This window comes from Spea bombifrons, chromosome 3 (assembly GCF_027358695.1).
Source record: "Spea bombifrons isolate aSpeBom1 chromosome 3, aSpeBom1.2.pri, whole genome shotgun sequence".
NCBI classification, from domain to species: domain Eukaryota; kingdom Metazoa; phylum Chordata; class Amphibia; order Anura; family Pelobatidae; genus Spea; species Spea bombifrons.
The window spans coordinates 119402639-119424054 of record NC_071089.1 but is presented as its reverse complement, the minus strand read 5'-3'; the positions used below and the strand labels follow the sequence as shown (position 1 = coordinate 119424054).

General features: G+C 46.8%; 3 non-coding genes across 3 annotated transcripts in view; all 3 read left to right on the top strand.

The window, feature by feature from the left end:
• The window catches only part of TRNAK-CUU (transfer RNA lysine (anticodon CUU)), a 73-nt gene extending 62 nt beyond the window's left edge, over nucleotides 1-11 (top strand). Inside the window, exon 1 of the tRNA in view lies at nucleotides 1-11. This exon is cut by the window's left edge and continues 62 nt beyond it. This is a non-coding gene — a tRNA (tRNA-Lys).
• Nucleotides 12-2570: 2559 nt separating this feature from the next.
• Nucleotides 2571-2643, top strand: TRNAK-CUU (transfer RNA lysine (anticodon CUU)). Its single transcript has one exon. It is a non-coding gene; the product is annotated as a tRNA-Lys (tRNA).
• A 103-nt stretch (nucleotides 2644-2746) lies between these two features.
• Nucleotides 2747-2819, top strand: TRNAK-CUU (transfer RNA lysine (anticodon CUU)). The gene has a single exon. It is a non-coding gene; the product is annotated as a tRNA-Lys (tRNA).
• The last annotated feature ends 18597 nt before the right edge of the window (nucleotides 2820-21416 follow it).

The following is a 21416-nucleotide window of genomic DNA, read 5'->3' as shown; positions in this document are numbered from 1 at the left end:
CATGTTGGGCGAAGATATAGTTTTTATGTCAACCTTTAAAAATTGCAGTTCACAGCCTACGCCCGTATTCCTCCCAACACCAATAAGAGTGATAATATGAAAAAGCCAAAGGCGTTCAGCTTCAAATTAGGATGTATTCATACAGCATCCATTGCACTACTTATGAGCTTGGCAGGTGTCATACGCAGATTTCATGCTTATTTATCGTCCACTAAAAGACCACCAGTGGGGCACATGCAGGTATAGCAGCCTGGCTAGCTCAGTCAGTAGAGCATAAGATTCTTAATCTCAGGGCTGTGGGTTCGGTCCCCACATTTGGCAAACATGTGGTTTTTATGGCAATTTCTCTAAACGTTCCTAAGATAGCGCTGAGTGCAACAAGTGATATTAGTCCCGATTCTGTGGGTGACATGCAGATATCACAGCCCGGCTAGATCAGTCGGTAGAGCATGAGACTCTTAATCTCAGGGTCGTGGGTTCGAGTCCCACGTTGGGCGAAGATATTGTTTTTATGTCAACCTTTGAAAATTGCAGTTCACAGCCTACGCCGGTATTCCTCCCAACACCAATAAGAGTGATAATATGAAAAAGCCAAAGGCGTTCAGCTTCAAATTAGGATGTATTTATACAGCATCCATTGCACTACTTATGAGCTTGGCAGGTGTCATAGGCAGATTTCATGCCAGCTTTTTCTGATGTTTACTGGTGGGCCTAAGCTTAAACCTTCAGATGACAGAGCCTAGGGGAAATAATATGACAAAAGATTTTTCCCTTCTTTGATAAAGCTTTTGACTTCTTTCTTCTATGTCAAATGGAGCTGGTGACCATCTCGAGTCCTGGCAATTTCTCTAAACGTTCCTAAGATAGCGCTGAGAGCAACAAGTGATAGTAGCCCCGATTCTGTGGGCAACTTGTAGATATCACAGCCCGGCTAGCTCAGTCGGTAGAGCATGAGACTCTTAATCTCAGGGTCATGGGTTCGAGCCCCACGTTGGGCGAAGATGTGGTTTTTATGGCAATTTCTCTAAAAGTTCCTGAGATACTGGTGAGTGCAACAAGTGATAGTAGCCCCGATTTTGTGGGGAACACGCAAGATCGCAGCCTGGCTAGCTCAGTCGGTAGAGCATGAGACTCTTAATCTCTGGGTAGTGGGTTCGAGCCCCACTTTGGGCGAAGATATAGTTTTTATGTCAACCTTTGAAAATCGCAGTTCACAGCCTACGCCCGTATTCCTCCCAACACCAATAAGACTGATAATATGAAAATGCTAAAGGCGTTCATCTTCAAATTAGGATGTATTCATACAGCATCCATTGCGCTACTTATGACCTTGGCATGTGTCATACGCAGATTTCATGCTTATTTATCGTCCACTAAAAGCCCACCAGTGGGTTAAATGCAGATATAGTAGCCCGGTTAGCTCAGTCGGTACAGCATTTCACTCTTAATCTCAGGGTTGTGGGTTTGAGCCCCACGTTGGGCGAATATGTGGTTTTTATGGCAATTTCTCTAAAAGTTCCTGAGATACTGCTGAGTGCAACAAGTGATAGTAGCCCCGATTTTGTGGGGAACATGAAAGATCACAGCCTGGCTAGCTCAGTCGGTAGGGCATGAGACTCTTAATCTCAGGGTCGTGGGTTCGAGCCTCACGTTGGGCGAAGATATAGTTTTTATGTCAACCTTTGAAAATCGCAGTTCACAGCCTACGCCGGTATTCCTCCCAACACCAATAAGAGTGATAATATGAAAAAGCCAAAGGCGTTCAGCTTCAAATTAGGATGTATTTATACAGCATCCATTGCACTACTTATGAGCTTGGCAGGTGTCATAGGCAGATTTCATGCCAGCTTTTTCTGATGTTTGCTGGTGGGCCTAAGCTTAAACCTTCCGATGACAGAGCCTAGGGGAAATAATATGACAAAAGATTTTTCCCTTCTTTGATAAAGCTTTTGACTTCTTTCTTGTATGTCAAATGGAGCTGTGACCATCTCGAGTCCTGGCAATTTCTCTAAACGTTCCTAAAATAGCGCTGAGTGCGACAAGTGATAGTAGCCCCGATTCTGTGGGGTTCACACAAATGTCACAGCCCGGCTAGCTCAGTCGGTAGAGCATGAGACTCTTAATCTCAGGGTCGTGCGTTCGAGCCCCACTTTGGGCGCATATGTGGTTTTTATGGCAATTTCTCTAAAAGTTCCTGAGATACTGCTGAGTGCAACAAGTGAAAGTAGCCCCGATTTTGTGGGGAACATGCAAAATCACAGCCCGGCTAGCTCAGTCTGTAGAGCATGAGACTCTTAATCTCAGCGTTGTGGGTTCGAGCCCCACGTTGGGCGAAGATGTAGTTTTTATGTCAACCTTTGAAAATCGCAGTTCACAGCCTACGCCCGTATTCCTCCCAACACCAATAAGACTGATAATATGAAAATGCTAAAGGCGTTCATCTTCAAATTAGGATGTATTCATACAGCATCCATCGCGCTACTTATGAGCTTGGCATGTGTCATATGCAGATTTCATGCTTATTTATCGTCCACTAAAAGCCCACCAGTGGGGTACATGCAGGTATAGCAGCCTGGCTAGCTCAGTCGGTAGAGCATGAGACTCTTAATCTCAGGGTCGTGGGTTCAAGTCCCGCGTTGGGCGAAGATGTGGTTTTTATGGCAATTTCTCTAAACGTTCCTAAAATAGCGCTGAGTGCAACAAGTGATAGTAGCCCCGATTCTGTGGGGTTTACACAAATTTCACAACCCGGCTAGCTCAGTCGGTAGAGCATGAGACTCTTAATCTCAGGGTCGTGGGTTCGAGCCCCACGTTGGGTGAAGATGTGGTTTTTATGGCAATTTCTCTAAAAGTTCCTGAGATACTGCTGAGTGCAACAAGTGATAGTTGGCCCGACTTTGTGGGGAACATGCAAGATCACAGGCCGGCTAGCTCAGTCTGTAGAGCATGAGAGTCTGTGGGGAACATGCAAAATCACAGCCCGGCTAGCTCAGTCTGTAGAGCATGAGAGTCTTAATCTCGTGGTCGTGGGTTTGAGCCCCACGTTGGGTGAAGATGTGGTTTTTATGGCAATTTCTCTAAAAGTTCCTGAGATACTGCTGAGTGCAGCAAGTGATAGTAGCCCCGATTTTGTGGGAAACATGAAGGATCGCAGCCCGGCTATCTCAGTCGGTAGAACACGAGACTCTTAATCTCAGGGTCGTGGGTTCGAACCCCACGTTGGGCGAAGATATAGTCTTTATGTCAACCTTTAAAAATTGCAGTTCATAGCCTACGCCGGTATTCCTCCCAACACCAATAAGAGTGATAATATGAAAAAGCCAAAGGCGTTCAGCTTCAAATTAGGATGTATTTATACAGCATCCATTGCACTACTTATGAGCTTGGCAGGTGTCATAGGCAGATTTCATGCCAGCTTTTTCTGATGTTTACTGGTGGGCCTAAGCTTAAACCTTCAGATGACAGAGCCTAGGGGAAATAATATGACAAAAGATTTTTCCCTTCTTTGATAAAGCTTTTGACTTCTTTCTTCTATGTCAAATGGAGCTGGTGACCATCTCGAGTCCTGGCAATTTCTCTAAACGTTCCTAAGATAGCGCTGAGTGCAACAAGTGATAGTAGCCCCGATTCTGTGGGCAACATGTAGATATCACGGCCTGGCTAGCTCGGTCGGTAGAGCATGAGACTCTTAATCTCAGGGTTGTGGGTTTGAGCCCCACGTTGGGCGAAGATGTGGCTTTTATGGCAATTTCTCTAAAAGTTCCTGAGATACTGCTGAGTGCAACAAGTGATAGTAGCCCCGATTTTGTGGGGAACATGCAGGATCGCAGTCCGGCTATCTCAGTCGGTAGGGCATGAGACTCTTAATCGCAGGGTCGTGGGTTCAAGCCCCGCGATGGGCAAAGATATAGTTTTTATGTCAACCTTTAAAAATTGCAGTTCATAGCCTACGCCCGTATTCCTCCCAACACCAATAAGAGTGATAATATGAAAAAGCCAAAGGCGTTCAGCTTCAAATTAGGATGTATTCATAGAGCATCCATTGCACTACTTATGAGCTTGGCATGTGTCATACGCGGATTTCATGCTTATTTATCGTCCACTAAAAGCCCACCAGTGGGGCACATGCAGGCATAGCAGCCTGGCTAGCTCAGTCAGTAGAGCATGAGACTCTTAATCTCAGGGCTGTGGGTTCAGGCCCCGCATTGGGCAAGCATGCGGTTTTTATGGGAATTTCTCTAAACGTTCCTAAGATAGCGCTGAGTGCAACAAGTGATAGTAGCCCCAATTCTATGGGTAACATGCAGATATCACAGCCCGGCTAGCTCAGTCGGTAGAGCATGAGACACTTAATCTCAGGGTTGTTAATAACATGTTGTTAATAATTCAGGCAGCCGTTACCAAAATAGTGGCTGGCAAGGGGAGAATGCCGTTTTCATACAATATTATAAATGACACAAGTTGTTAACCCTACGTGCCAATTAATCTTATGCAACGCCAGTTGTGCTTAAACAGAAAACTGACATTATAAAAACAAAATTAGCAGAGGATGGTTTCAATCCATCGACCTCTGGGTTATGGGCCCAGCACGCTTCCGCTGCGCCACTCTGCTTTTCAAGAGCAGTTTGTCCGAGGGGAGAATGTTGTTTTAATGCAATATCATCAATGACAGAAGTTATTAACCCTATGTAAAAATGACATCTAGCAGAGGATGGTTTCGATTCATTGACCTCTGGGTTATGGGCCCAGCACGCTTCCGCTGCGCCACTCTGCTTTTCGTAGAGCTGTTTGTCCGAGGGGAGAATGCTGTTTTAATGCAATATCATCAATGACAGAAGTTATTAACTTTATGTAAAAATGACATCTAGCAGAGGATGGTTTTGATCCATCGACCTCTGGGTTATGGGCCCAGCACGCTTCGCTGCGCCACTCTGCTTTTTGTGTTGCAGTTTGTCCGCGGGGACAATGCTGTTTTAATGCAATATCATCAATGACAGAAGTTATTAACCCTATGTAAAAGTGACATCTAGCAGAGAATGGTTTTGATCCATTGACCACTGGGTTATGGGGCCAGCACGCTTCCGCTGCGCCACTCTGCTTCTCGTACAGCAGTTTGTTCGAGGGGAGAATGCTGTTTTAATGCAATATCATCAATGACAGAAGTTATTAACCCTATGTAAAAATGACATCTAGCAGAGTGCCACAGCTTCCACTGCGGCACTCTGCTTTTCGTATAGAAGTTTGACCGAGGGGAGAATGCTGTTTTCATGCAATATCATACGTTATTAACCCCATGTAAATATGACATCTAGCAGAGGATGGTTTCGACCCATCGACCTCTGGGTTATGGGCCCAGCACGCTTCCACTGCGCCACTCTGCTTTTTGTGGCACTTTCTTTGCAAATGATAAAAATTCCTGACTTTTTTCTCCAAATCTCTTCTTCAAGCTTCGAAAGTGCCAACTTTTTGCCAGTTTCTTCCCAAATGATAAAAAACCATGAATAGACAATTTAGGAGTACAAGTTCTCACCAGGGGCGTACCTAGAGTATTTGGCACCCGGGGCGGATCCTGTATTTGGCACCCCCCCCCCACACACACACTTTAAAACTACCTGGCCGAAAATGAATATGACCCCCCCACACACCATAAAAAAATCTAACACTTTTATTTAAAGTAAGTAACACACCAAAATAGGGCAAAACAATTAAATAACTATATATATATATAATTGTCAACAGCAATCACATTCCTATCATGCCCAGGCATACCCAGATTCCAGGAGGCACTCACAGACTTGGCATGATAGGAGTATGATTGCCCTATCTACCCCTTCTCGCTCCCTTCTGCCCTATCTACCCCTTCTCGCTCCCTTCTTCCCTATCTACCCCTTATCACTCCCTTCTCCCTATCTACCCCTCCTAACTATCTACCCTCTCCCTCTTTGAAGTTCACTTACCTTTCAGGAGTCCTGCGGTGGGGGTGCAAGGCCTCTGTCTCCCAGCTCTGCCACTGTATGGAACAGTATAGAGTGATGGGAGTTATGATGTACTTTAGAGCATAATTATATAATGAAAAATACATTGGAAATGGTACAGCATAACACCCATCACTCTCACATACTTACCAATCCACACTTACCAATCCACACATACCAATCCACGCATACCAATCCACACGCATACCAATCCACACACATACCAATCCACACATATACCAATCCACACATACCAATCCACACACATACCAATCCACACACATACCAATCCACACACACATACCAATCCACACACACATACCAATCCACACATATACCACTCCACACACATACCAATCCACACACATACACCAATCCACACACATACACCAATCCACACACATACCAATCCACACACATACACCAATCCACACACATACCAATCCACACACATACACCAATCCACACACATACCAATCCACACATATACACCAATCCACACACATACACCAATCCACTCTCACTGAATGCTTTCCTACCTTTCCTCTTTTCTCCTTACAGCTCCTTTTCCTGCTCTTCACTCCTCTTCTTCTTCAGTTCTTCTGTCTTCTTCAGAGGGCACGGGGTTCAGAGGGCACGGACAGCGGGGGGCGCGGCTTCAGTGTTGTGCGCCGGGATCTGACAACAAACCCCGGCGCACAACAGCTGTTGCAGCGCGGATCGCAAGGGAGCGGTATCGGAGGTCTTTAACAGACCTCCGGCTCCCTTGAGTGATTTTAAGCTAGGTTCAAGGGAGATCCTTGAACCGGCTTAAAATCACTCAAGGGAGCCGGAGGTCTGTGAAAGACCTCTGATACCGCTCCCTTGCGAGCCTGCTCCTCCAGCGGCGGACATTACTGTCCGACCGTCTCTGGAGGGGTGCCGGATGCCGGCAAGTTGGCACTCCCCTGATGAGCGGCACCCGGTGCGGACCACCCCCCCGCCCCCCGCTAGGTACGCTACTGGTTCTCACCATCATGAAATAATGTATAAACAGTTGAGATACAACTGTCAATTCTTCTGCTATGGTCACTAAGCCCTCTGGAATGCTGAAGGTTTAAAGTCATAATCCTCACTGCTTCTCTGAAAAAAGTCACATGTGGTTGTTTCTGCGGCGCACTTGGTTAGCGTGTTTGGATGTTAACCAAAAGGTTGGTGGTTCAAGCCCACCCAGGGATGAGCATGATGTTTTCCTGAAAACTTTCATTCCTGTGTTTGCAACACCAATGCTATGGTCATTAAGCCCTCTGGAATGATGAAGGTTTGAAGTTATCAATGTTTAGTGTTGCAGAAATGGCTTAAGTTAAAAAAACAACCAAGATCCACATATTAAAGTCTCCTCTCTGTTTAAGCATGACATTATACAGAATTGAACAACAAAAGGTGCAAGGACCAGATGTACCCCTTACGAGAGTGAACTGGTCTTGCATAAGATTAATTGTCACATAGGGTTAATAACTTCTGTCATTGATGACATTGCATGAAAAAAGTATTCTCCCCTTGAACGCCACTATTTTGTTAAAAAAATAAATAAAAAAATGTAAGCATTCCAAAATCGCCACTAAGCCAAAACGCTTTTTCTTAGTTTTTTTATGGATAAAATAAAATTCCCACAAGTGGTATAAGAAGATTTGTCTTTAGGTTGGAAAGCTTTAAGGATTCCACGTTTCCATTTTTTAATATATCCCTCAGTTCATTGGTGTTGCGAACATGGGAAAGTTGTTTTTCAGGAAAACATCCAGCTCATCCGGGGTGGGCTGGAACCACCGACCACACAGTTAACAGGCAACCATGCTAACCGATTGCGCCACGGAGACAACCACATACAAGCTGTTTTCCCACAAGTGGTATAAGAAGATTTGTCTTTAGGTTGGAAAGCTTTAAGGATTCCACGTTTCCATTTTTTAATATATCCCTCAGTTCATTGGTGTTGCGAACATGGGAAAGTTGTTTTTCAGGAAAACATCCAGCTCATCCGGGGTGGGCTGGAACCACCGACCACACAGTTAACAGGCAACCATGCTAACCGATTGCGCCACGGAGACAACCACATACAAGCTGTTTCAAAACTACACCGAGTAGACATTAAGTTTCTGTGCTACTACCGTCAGGTGTTACAGCAAGCAATTTAGAAGCGACTAGGACAGGGGTGTCCAAACTGCGGCCCTCCAGCTGCTGCAGGACTACATCTCCCATACTCCTCAGCCAGCCCCTTAGCTAAAAGAGCATTATGGGAGATGTAGTCCTGCAGCAGCTGGAGGGCCGCAGTTTGGACACCCCTGGTCTAGGAAGTTTACAGACAGCACCAGAGATAATATGAGTTATGGTGATACGTTTTTATTAAAATAAATGTAACCATTGGAGGTACTAAGAGTAGGAATCTATTGATACTGTATATGGATAAAGACTGTCACCTAGTGGCCAAGACTGGTAGTGCCAGGAATACTGCAAATGATGGCCTGGACCCTCAAGCTGATTTAAAGCATTAAGGACCAGGGCTCGTTAATGCTACAGGATCAGAGAAATTTTCATGTTTTTACTATGTCTCTCTTCTACCATTATTTACCTCTTTCTCATTTTGGGTACCCACACAGATTATATTATTTTTTCTTTTTACAGGGCAAGCAGGGTTTCCTTTTTTTTAATGGAGAGGAAAAAATACAAAAACGATATTCACTGAAACAGTATACTCCTATTTTCATTTATTTTATGTTTTCTTTTTTTTTTTTTTTTCTTTTTTTTACCTCTATCTAACTCTAAGTAATTACCCACTAATTAATCCCTTATGGTCAGGTTAAAAAAAATGTAAAGGAAATATGGGACATGCCAACAATTTTAATATCAGACAGAGTAGACTTTAAAAACAACCTATTTTTAATAATTTTTAACATTTTTCTTTTTTGTGGCTATTGGTGGTATGAAATAATTTCAATAACTGATAACTCTTGCTGTATTAAACGCCAGGACAAATCATAAGTCTCGCTTTCATATCTATAAGTTACCCGATGCTACCAATTCCTTATCATACTGCCTTGCAGTCAGCAATGGAATGGGCTGGGACCCTCTGACTCTTTAAAAACTCATCTGACCCCTGACTCATGGAAGAAAGAGAGTATTCTTTAGCACTGACGTTTGAACCGGGAAAGTCACCCAAAATATCACGACTGACAGCAATGGCACCTCCAGGTCTGCAATTGAAGGGAGTTTATTGGAATAAAATGAGATAACACCAGGTTTTTGTCAAAACAGAACTACATTACTGTATACAGCGACGAGGGGGTTAAATTACTGTATACAGCGATGAGGTGGGTGGGTTTACATTACTATATACAGCGACGAGGGGGGTTAAATTACTGTATACAGGGAGGAGGGGGTTAAATTACTGTATACAGCGCTGGGGGATTATTACTTTATACAGCACTGGGCGGTTATATTACTCTATACAGCGCTGGGGGTTATATTATTGTATACAGCGCTGGGGGTTATATTACTGTATAAAGCGCTGGGGGGTTATATTATTGTATACAGCACTGGGGGGGTTATATTACTGTATACAGCTCTGGGGGGGTTATATTACTGTATACAGTGCTGGGGTTATATTACTGTATACAGCGCTGGGGGTTATATTACTGAATACAGTGCTGGGGGTTATATTACTGTATACAGCGCTGGGGGGTTATATTACTGTATACAGCGCTGGGGGGTTATATTACTGTATACAGCGCTGGGGGTTATATTACTGTATACAGCGCTGGGGGGTTATATTATTGTATACAGCGCTGGGGGGTTATATTACTGTATACAGCTCTGGGGGGTTATATTACTGTATACAGCTCTGGGGGGTTATATTACTGTATACTGCGCTGGGGGGTTCTATTACTGTATACAGCGCTGGGGGTTATATTACTGTATACAGTGCTGGGGGTTATATTACTGTATACAGCGCTGGGGGGTTATATTACTGTATACAGCGCTGGGGGTTATATTACTGTATACAGCGCTGGGGATTATATTACTGTATACAGCGCTGGGGGGTTATATTACTGTATACAGCGCTGGGGGGTTATATGACTGTATACAGCCTTGGGGAGGTTATATTACTGTATACAGCGCTGGGGGTTATATTACTGTATACAGCGCTGGGTGTTATATTACTGTATACAGCGCTGGGGGTTATATTACTGTATACAGCGCTGGGGGGTTATTACTGTATACAGCGTTGGGGGGGTTATTACTGTATACAGCGTGGGCGGGCTATTACTGTATACAGCGCTGGGGGCGTTATTACTGTATACAGCGTTGGGGGGTTATTACTGTATACAGCGTTGGGGGTTATTACTGTATACAGCGTTGGGGGTTATATTACTGTATACAGTGTGGGGGGTTATACCGTATTGGCTCGAATATAGGCCGCACTTTTTTCCCCCACTTTAAGTTTTTAAAGTGGGGGTGCGGCCTATATTCGGGGTCTAGCGCCCGACGCCCGGGACATGCAGTCCCGGGCGCCGGGCAGGCAGCGGGGTTAAGATACAGATCCCCCGCAGCGGTGCAGGGGACCTGCATCCTACTCCCCGATACGCTCAGACAGCCTCCCCTGCCAGCACTTCCCACGGGGGGGGGTGCCGGCACGGGAGGTTATCTAAGCGTTTTACCTCTGCCCACCCCCGACTTACCGGAGCAGACTCCCGGGTGTCTTGCGGGGCCGGCGGGAGACATCTACGCAATACGCGCATGCAACTTCCGGTACCGGTACCGGAAGTTGCATACGCGTATTGCGTAGATGTCCCTCGCCGGCCCCGCAAGACACCCGGGAGTCTGCTCCGGTAAGTCGAGGAGGGGGGGCAGAGGAGGACAGCGGCAGCGTATCGCGGGGAGGGAGGACAGCGGCAGCGTATCGCGGGGAGGGAGGACAGCGGCAGCGTATCGCGGGGAGGGAGGACAGCGGCAGCGTATCGCGGGGAGGGAGGACAGCGGCAGCGTATCGCGGGGAGGGAGGACAGCGGCAGCGTATCGCGGGGAGGGAGGACAGCGGCAGCGTATCGCGGGGAGGGAGGACAGCCGCAGCGTATCGCGGGGAGGGAGGACAGCGGCAGCGTATCGCGGGGAGGGAGGACAGCGGCAGCGTGTCTCGGGGAGGGAGGACAGTGGCAGCATATCTCGGGGAGGGAGGACAGTGGCAGCATGTTTTTTTTGGTGCTTTTTTAAAGAAAAAAAACTTTTTCTTTAAAAAAGCACCAAACTTTTAGGGTGCGGCCTATATACGGGGGCGGCCTATATCCGAGCCAATACGGTATTACTGTATACAGTGCTGGGGGGGTTATATTACTGAAAACAGCGGTGGGGGGTTATTACTGTATACAGCGCTGGGGGGTTATTACTGTATACAGCGTTGGGGGGGTTATTACTGTATACAGCGTTGGGGGTTATTTTACTGTATACAGTGTGGGGGGTTATTACTGTATACAGCACTGGGGGGTTATCACTGTATGTGAGTTATGCTCAAGAAGTAGAATATTTTTTTCTGTGGGACTTCCCTTTTCAAACTCAGGGTAACCGACAATATATGGTTAAAAGAGAGTGGTAGGTAAGTGGAACAGTCTCCAAGTAGAAGTGGTAGAAGGTAATAGAGTGAAGGTTAAACATGGGATAGCCATACGGCTCTTTAATCTGAGACTAACAACTGATTAAGGTTTGAGGCGCTACAGCAGGAGAAACAGGGAGTAGACGGGCCGAATGAGGAGCAATGTTAGAGGGTGTCAGGGCGCACAGTAAGAGAGCGCAATGTTACAGGGTGTTAGAACGTAGCGTAATAGAGCGTAATGTTAGAAGGTGTTAGAACGTAGCGTAATAGAGCGTAATGTTAGAGGGTGTCAGGGCGCAGCCTAAGAGAGCGCAATGTTAGAGGGTGTTAGAACGTAGCGTAATAGAGCGTAATGTTAGAGGGTATTAGAATGTAGCGTAATAGAGAGTAATGTTAGAGGGTACCAGAGCGTAGCATAAGAGTGTAATGTTACAGGGTGTCAGAGAATATTGTAATGTTAGAGGGTAATAGAGCGTAGTTGTCACAGAGCTGGATAGTCCGACCGATTACCTGACTTGTGCTCCCTTAGCCCGGGACTCTTTCCCCGGCTCCCCAGTCACTCGCCGAGACTCAGTGTCGGGTAAAACCAAACGAAGACTGATTTATTTCTCACGCACAGAGCTGGATATATCCAGCAAAACACACATTTACATTAAAAACAAGATATTGGGGTACAAACCGCCCCCCCTTAATCTGCCTCCAAGAGACAACAGGGGCAGTAACGGGATTAACACATACCTCACAACAGTTCAAAATGTGAAAGAGGGACACTTTGTCTTTTAAATCTCGTGGAACCAATACAAGCGATTGCACTTTTCAATGTCCCACTTGCATCGCCACTTAACACACGCTTCATTTTTGTCAGCAGCCATATTAAAAATAACCAACACATTGAATTGAATTCCCATAAGGCTCAGCCAGACATACTACTTCCATGCTGACTGAGCGTCATGGGAAGTGCAGCAACAGTAAAGCCGCAGATACTAGCTGTGACCTAAAATTCCTATGATTCTCAGCCAGCCAGGTGTCCACCATAATGCTGGCTGATCATCATTGGAAGAGTAGTCCACACCACCAGAGATTTTTTTTTAATTTAAAAAGGCTAATGTTAGTCTCCCTCCCAGGACCCCTACATACTGTCTTTACACACACCTGCCCATAAACACACATATACTGCCTTTACACACACATATACACATACACTGCCCTTACACACACACATTTACATGTACACTGCCCTTACACACACATATACATGTACACTGCCCTTACACACACACACATGTACACTGCCCTTACACAAACACATATACACTGCCCTTACACAAACACATATACACTGCCCTTACACACATATACACGTACACTGTCTTTACACACATATACACATACACTGCCCTTACACACACATACATACATGTACACTGCCCTTACACAAACACATATACACTGCCCTTACACACACATATACATATATATGTACACTGCCCTTACACAAACACATATATACACTGCCCTTACACACACACATATACATGTACACTGCCCATACACATACACTGCCCTTACACCCCTTAATCCCCATCTGTTATCTCTTACCTCTTCCTCCATCCTTCTTCCTCCAGCCTCCATCCTGTATCCTGCATCCTGTGGTGGGAGTGCGAGGTCTCTCACTCTCTTTATTGCTCCCTCTTCATTATTTGCCGGGGCGTAGTGATTAGGGAGCAGTAAACGAGGTCTGAAGTGACAGACCTCGCGCTCCCTAATGTTGAGCCGATTAGAGGGAGATCGTGATCTCCCAACTAGTCTGCAGGCTGCAGCAGCTGCTGATTGAGCGTCTGTGCGCCCCCCCCCCGCTGCACCTGAGGTAAGTATCGCTCTCGCCTCACCCTTCCTCTGCTCCTGCAAAGAGGGACAGAGGAAGGGATAGGTGGGACATCGGGACAGAGACCGAAAACGGGATTGTCCTGCCTAAATCGGGACAGTTGGGGGGCATAATACAATAGGGTCCCAACCTCCACTATCTATTACTGGCCGGAATCAGTTCCAGGGTTTGGCCGGGGTAAATGTCTGTAGTTGTGGAACTGGGGGGGGCGACTTATACAACATTAGGGCTGCAACTAACGATTATTTTCATAATCGATTAGTTGGCCGATTATTTTGTCAATGAATCGATTAATCGGATAAAAAAAATTTATGTAAATGTTTTATTTATTTAAAATAACAAATGATGTTAAATACAAACAGCAGAATAAAAAAAACTTTGATAAAATGCATTTCTTGTCTTTATTTCCCAACCAGCCCCCCAATTTATGCACATTTGAGCCCAGGCTTGCCATGCTGCCTCCCAGACATGCCACGCTGCCTCCCAGACATGCCACGCTGCCTCCCACATATACCACTCCACGCTGCCTCCCACATATACCACTCCACGCTGCCTCCCACATATACCACTCCACGCTGCCTCCCACATATACCACTCCACGCTGCCTCCCACATATACCACGCCACGCTGTCTCCCACATATACCACTCCACGCTGCCTCCCACATATACCACTCCACGCTGCCTCCCACATATACTACTCCACACTGCCTCCCACATATACCACTCCACGCTGCCTCCCACATATACCACTCCACGCTGCCTCCCACATATACCACTCCACACTGCCTCCCACATATGCCACTCCACACTGCCTCCCACATATGCCACTCCACGCTGCCTCCCACATGTGCCACTCCACTGTACCCCCACATATGCCACTCCACGCTGCCTCCCACATATGCCACTCCACTGTACCCCCACATATGCCACTACACGCTGCCTCTCATATGCCACTCCACGCTGCCTCCCACATATGCCACTCCACCCCCACATATGCCACTCAACCCCCACATATGCCACTCAACCCCCACATATGCCACTCAACCCCCACATATGCCACTGTGCCTGATACGCCTTATACCCCCTGATACACCACTCCATCCTCCCCAGACATGCCACACTGCCTCCCAGACATGCCACTCCACTCTACCCCCAGATATGCCACTGTGGCCCCAGATATGCCTTATACACCCTGATACACGACTCCGTCCTCCCCAGACATGCCACAGTGTCCTCCCCACATATGCCTTATATACTGTATATGCCTTATACCCCCAGATATGTCACTCCGTCCTCCCCAGATATGCCTTATACCCCCCAGATATCTCATAGTCCCCTCATAGAGTCACAGACCCGTTCACAGCACACTGACACCATACTTTTATAAATAAGCACTGGGTTAATCTTCACTGCCCCCAGGATTTAGATTCCCCTTAGTTTGCCCCCCCTTTATCTCTAACTGCACCTTAAGTTAACTTTATTAAATTAATTAAATTAACCCTCAGTCCTCATCATCAAATTAACCCTAAACACCCCATTAACCATAACTACCCCTAAATTAACTCTAAATACCCCACCAAAACAACTACCCTAAATTAACCCTAAACACCCCATTAACCATAACTGCCCCTAAATTAACCCTAAACACTCCATTAACCACAGCATCCCCTAAATTAACCCTAAAGACCCTGTCAACCACAACAGCCCCTAAATTAACCCTAAACACACCATTAACCACAACAGCCTCAAATTAACCCCAAACACCCCATTAACCATAGCTGCCCCTAAATTAACCCTAAACACCCTATTAACCATAACTGCCCCTAAACATCCCATTAACCATAGCTGCCCTTAAACACGCCATTAACCATAGCTGCCCCTAAACACCCCATTAACCATAGCTGCCCCTAAACTAACCCTAAACACCCCATTAACCATAACTGCCCCTAAATTAACCCCCACCTCCCCTAACTTTCAGTAGCCCAAATATTAATTTTATACTTACAGTTAGATGAGTGTCACAGCCATGTGGTTCTGGCCTTCAGGGAGAAGGAAGGGGGCGGGGCCAGTTGTCACAGTGATTACAGGGAGGGACTGGTAAGTAGGAGCTGCTGCTGTGAGTCACTGAAACGGTTTATATAATGAGGGGTATTTTTCAGAGCGTTTTCTCTGAAAAACCCCTCATTTTATAATCGATAATAATCGATTCAACTAATCGATTAGTTGTTGCAGCCCTATACAACATTAACTAAAACAATGGCGGTCACTCCCTGGTTGCAGATCCTGGCTGTCTGCCAGAGATAATCCCCTCAGCAACTGCTGGGGGTACACACATTGTGTGGTATTAGAGCAATAGAGCGTAATGTTAGATAGTATTAGAGAGTAGTGTAATGGAGCGTAACGTTAGATGGTTTTATAGCGTAGTGTAATAGATCGTAACGTTAGATGGTATTAGAGCGTAGTGTAATGGAGCGTAACGTTAGATGGTTTTATAGCGTAGTGTAATAGATCGTAACGTTAGATGGTATTAGAGCGTAGTGTAATAGAGTGTAATGTTAGATGGTATTAGAGCATAGTGCGATAGAGCGTAACGTTAGATGGTATTAGAGCATAGTGCGATAGAGCGTAACGTTAGATGGTATTCGAGCATAGTGCGATAGAGCATAACGTTAGATGGTATTAGAGCATAGTGCGATAGAGCGTAACGTTAGATGGTATTAGAGCATAGTGCGATAGGGCGTAACGTTAGATGGTATTAGAGCGTAGTGTAATGGAGCGTAACGTTAGATAGTATTAGAGCGTAGTGTAATAGAGCGTAACGTTAGATAGTTTTAGATCGTAGTGTAATAGAGCGTTACGTTAAGTGTTTATAGCGTAGTGTAATAGATCGTAACGTTAGATCAGGCATGTCCAAAGTCCGGCCCGCGGGCCAATTGCGGCCCGCGTTCCGGACTGATGCGGCCCCCTAGTGAGCCACGGGACTTGGCGTCATCAGCCGGCGCAGGGAGAAGGAAAGCGCGAGATCTGGGCTTTCCTTCTCCCTGCGCCGGCACACACAGCCACACAGCGGTGGGCGCGGCTTCAGTGTTGTGCGCCGGGATCTGTCAACAAACCCCGGCGCACAACAGCTGTTGCCGCGCAGATCGCAAGGGAGCAGTATCGGAGGTATTTACCGGACATCCGGCTTAAAATCACTCAAGGGAGCCGGATGTCCGGTAAAGACCTCCGATACTGCTCCCTTGTGATCCGCGCGGCAACAGCTGTTGTGCGCCGGGGTTTGTTGTCAGATCCCGGCGCACAACACTGAAGCCGCGCCCACCGCTGTCCATGCCCTCTGAACCCCGTGCCCTCGGAAGAAGACAGAAGAACTGAAGAAGAAGAGGAGCGAAGAGCATGAAAAGGAGCTGTAAGGAGAAAAGAGGAAAGGTAGGAAAGCATACAGTGAGAGTGGATTGGTGTATGTGTGTGGATTGGTGTATATGTGTGGATGTGTATGTGTGGATTGGTGTATGTGTGTGGATTGGTGTATATGTGTGGATGTGTATGTGTGGATTGGTGTATGTGTGTGGATTGGTGTATATGTGTGGATTGGTGTATGTGTGTGGATTGGTGTATATGTGTGGATTAGTGTATATGTGTGGATTAGTGTATATGTGTGGATTGGTATATGTGTGGATTGGTGTATATGTGTGGATTGGTGTATATGTGTGGATTGGTGTATATGTGTGGATTAGTGTATATGTGTGGATTGGTATGTGTGTGGATTGGTATGTGTGTGGATTGGTATGTGTGTGGATTGGTGTGTGTGTGTGGATTGGTGTGTGTGTGTGGATTGGTGTATGTGTGTGGATTGGTGTATGTGTGTGGATTGGTGTATATGTGTGGATTGGTATGTGTGTGTGGATTGGTATGTGTGTGTGGATTGGTATGTGTGTGTGTTTGGATTAGTATATGTGTGGATTGGTATGCGTGTGGATTGGTGTATGCGTGTGGATTGGTGTATGCGTGTAGATTGGTATGTGTGTGTGGATATGTGTATGTGTGTGGATTGGTGTATATGTGTGGATTAGTGTATATGTGTGGATTGGTGTATGTGTGTGGATTGGTGTATGTGTGTGGATTGGTATGTGTGTGTGGATTGGTATGTGTGTGTGGATTGGTGTATGTGTGTGGATTGGTGTATGTGTGTGGATTGGTGTATGTGTGTGGATTGGTGTATGTGTGTGGATTGGTATGTGTGTGTGGATTGGTGTATGTATGTGTGTGGATTGGTGTATGTGTGTGGATTAGTGTATGTGTGTGGATTAGTATAGGTGTGGATTGGTATGCGTGTGGATTGGTATGCGTGTGGATTGGTGTATGCGTGTGGATTGGTGTATGCGTGTGGATTGGTGTATGCGTGTGGATTGGTGTATGCGTGTGGATTGGTGTATGCGTGTGGATTGGTGTATGCGTGTGGATTGGTGTATGTGTGTGGATTGGTGTATGTGTGTGTGGATTGGTGTATGTGTGTGGATTGGTGTATGTGTGTGGATTGGTATGCTTGTGGATTGGTATGCATGTGGATTGGTATGTGTGGATTGGTAAGTGTGTGAGAGTGATGGGTGTTATGCTGTACGATTTCCAATGTATTTTTCATTATATAATTATGCTCTAAAGTACATCATAACTCCCATCACTCTATACTGTTCCATACAGTGGCAGAGCTGGGAGGCAGAGGCCTTGCACCCCCACCGCAGGACTCCTGAAAGGTAAGTGAACTTCAAAGAGGGAGAGGGTAGATAGTTAGGAGGGGTAAATAGGGAGAAGGGAGTGAGAAGGGGTAGATAGGGCAGAAGGGAGCGAGAAGGGGTAGATAAGGCAATCATACTCCTATCATGCCAAGTCTGCGACTGCCTCCTGGAATCTGGGTATGCCTGGGCATGATAGGAATGTGATTGCTGTTAACAATTATATATATATATATATATATTGTTTTTTAATTGTTTTGTCCTATTTTGGTGTGTTACTTACTTTAAATAAAAGTGTTAGATTTTTTTTATGGTGTGTGTGGGGGGTCATATTCAGTTTCGGCCAGGTAGTTTTAAAGTGTGTGTGTGGGGGGGGTGCCACATACAGGATCCGCCCCGGGTGCCAAATACTCTAGGTACGCCCCTGCCCTCCCCTACACAATTTCTTCATCAGATGCCCTTGTGGCTGTGTGTGCCGGCGCAGGGAGAAGGAAAGCCCAAATCTTGCGATTTCGGACGTCGCTAGATTTGGGCTTTCCTTCTCCCTGCGCCGGCACACACAGCCACAAGGGCATCTGATGAAGAAATTGTAGGCAGTGGCGGAACTACCGGGGTCGCGACTGCGACCGGGCCCTGGAGTTCTGCCAGTCAGTGGGGCCCAAGGGGTGCCGAGCGGTTGCTGAAAAAGGAGAGTGAGAAAGGGATAGATGTGGTATGCCGTTTTCAATAAACTTTGCATAAAATAGTTAATTTGCATTTCATTTTAAGGGTTCAGAAAATGTCAGGCAAAATGGTCGGCCCTCGCACATGTTCACTTCATCAAATCTGGCACTCTTCGAAAAAAGTTTGGACATGCCTGCGTTAGATGGTATTAGAGCATAGTGCGGGTAATGTTAGATGGTATTCGAGCATAGTGCGATAGAGCGTAACGTTAGAGGTTATTAGAGCGTAGTATAATAGAGCGTAACGTTAGATGTTATTAGAGCGTAGTGTAATAGAGCGTAACGTTAGATGGTATTAGAGCGTAGTGTAATACAGTGAAAGTTTTAGAAAGAGTACCTTCCTAAGACTGCCGCTTCTGGCAGCTTTTCATCTCACAGGCTGGCTTTATCCCACCTCAGAACGCAGGCCTCTCTGCTTTATCCCACCCCAGAACGCAGGCCTCTTCAATTTATCCCACCTCAGAACGCAGGCCTCCCCGCTTTATCCCACCTCAGAACGCAGGCCTCCCCGCTTTATCCCACCCCAGAACGCAGGCCTCCCCGCTTTATCCCACCCCAGAACGCAGGCCTCCCCGCTTTATCCCACCCCAGAACGCAGGCCTCTCTGCTTTATCCCATCCCAGAACGCAGGCCTCCCCGCTTTATCCCACCCCAGAACGCAGGCCTCCCCGCTTTATCCCACCCCAGAACGCAGGTCCCTCCGCTTTATCCCATCCCAGAACGCAGGCCTCTCCGCTTTATCCCATCCCAGAACGCAGGCCTCTCCGCTTTATCCCATCCCAGAACGCAGGCCTCTCCACTTTATCCCACCCCAGAACGCAGGCCTCCCCGCTTTATCCCACCCCAGAACGCAGGCCTCTCCGCTTTATCCCATCCCAGAACGCAGGCCTCCCCGCTTTATCCCATCCCAGAATGCAGGTCTCTCTGCTTTATCCCATCCCAGAATGCAGGTCTCTCTGCTTTATCCCATCCCAGAACGCAGGCCTCCCCGCTTTATCCCACCCCAGAACGCAGGTCCCTCCGCTTTATCCCATCCCAGAACGCAGGCCTCTCCGCTTTATCCCATCCCAGAACGCAGGCCTCTCCACTTTATCCCACCCCAGAACGCAGGCCTCCCCGCTTTATCCCACCCCAGAACGCAGGCCTCTCCGCTTTATCCCATCCCAGAACGCAGGCCTCCCCGCTTTATCCCATCCCAGAATGCAGGTCTCTCTGCTTTATCCCATCCCAGAACGCAGGCCTCCCCGCTTTATCCCACCCCAGAACGCAGGCCTCCCCGCTTTATCCCACCCCAGAACGCAGGTCCCTCCGCTTTATCCCATCCCAGAACGCAGGCCTCTCCGCTTTATCCCATCCCAGAACGCAGGCCTCTCCGCTTTATCCCATCCCAGAACGCAGGCCTCTCCACTTTATCCCACCCCAGAACGCAGGCCTCCCCGCTTTATCCCACCCCAGAACGCAGGCCTCTCCGCTTTATCCCATCCCAGAACGCAGGCCTCCCCGCTTTATCCCATCCCAGAATGCAGGTCTCTCTGCTTTATCCCACCCCAGAACGCAGGCCTCTCCGCTTTATCCCACCTCAGAACGCAGGCCTCTTCGATTTATCCCACCTCAGAATTTATATATCGCCGTCATACTCCGCAGCGCTGTACAATGTGTTATTATTATTTATATATCGCCGTCATACTCCGCAGCGCTGTACAATGTGTGTTATTATTTTGTATATATCGCCGTCATACTCCGCAGCGCTGTACAATGTGTGTTATTATTATTTATATATATCGCCGTCATACTCCGCAGCGCTGTACAATGTGTTATTATTATTTATATATCGCCGTCATACTCCGCAGCGCTGTACAATGTGTGTTATTATTATTTATATATCGCCGTCATACTCCGCAGCGCTGTACAATGTGTTATTATTATTTATATATCGCCGTCATACTCCGCAGCGCTGTACAATGTGTTATTATTATTTATATATCGCCGTCATACTCCGCAGCGCTGTACAATGTGTGTTATTATTAATTATATATCGCTGTCATACTCCGCAGCGCTGTACAATGTGTTATTATTATTATTTATATATCGCCGTCATACTCCGCAGCGCTGTACAATGTGTTATTATTATTTATATATCGCCGTCATACTCCGCAGCGCTGTACAATGTGTGTTATTATGCGTTATTACGCGTTATTACTTACATATCGTTTCACACCGTAAACAGCCCCCATGGGGTGGGGGTGAGATGGGTGCGGGACACCTTGGGGCGGGGGGGTGAACCGCTGACGTCCCCTCCTCACCCGAATCACTCTGTGCCCCCCATCAAGATTTAGGGATACCTCCTGCTAACCTCCTGTGACCCTCATGGGCACGCCCCGTGGTGACGTCAGGGAACGTAGCGGACTGACAGCCGGCTGGGGGGCGGTGCCTACACGTCACTCTCCAGTTGGGAATCAGCCGATCCAGGCCCCGCCTGTCTT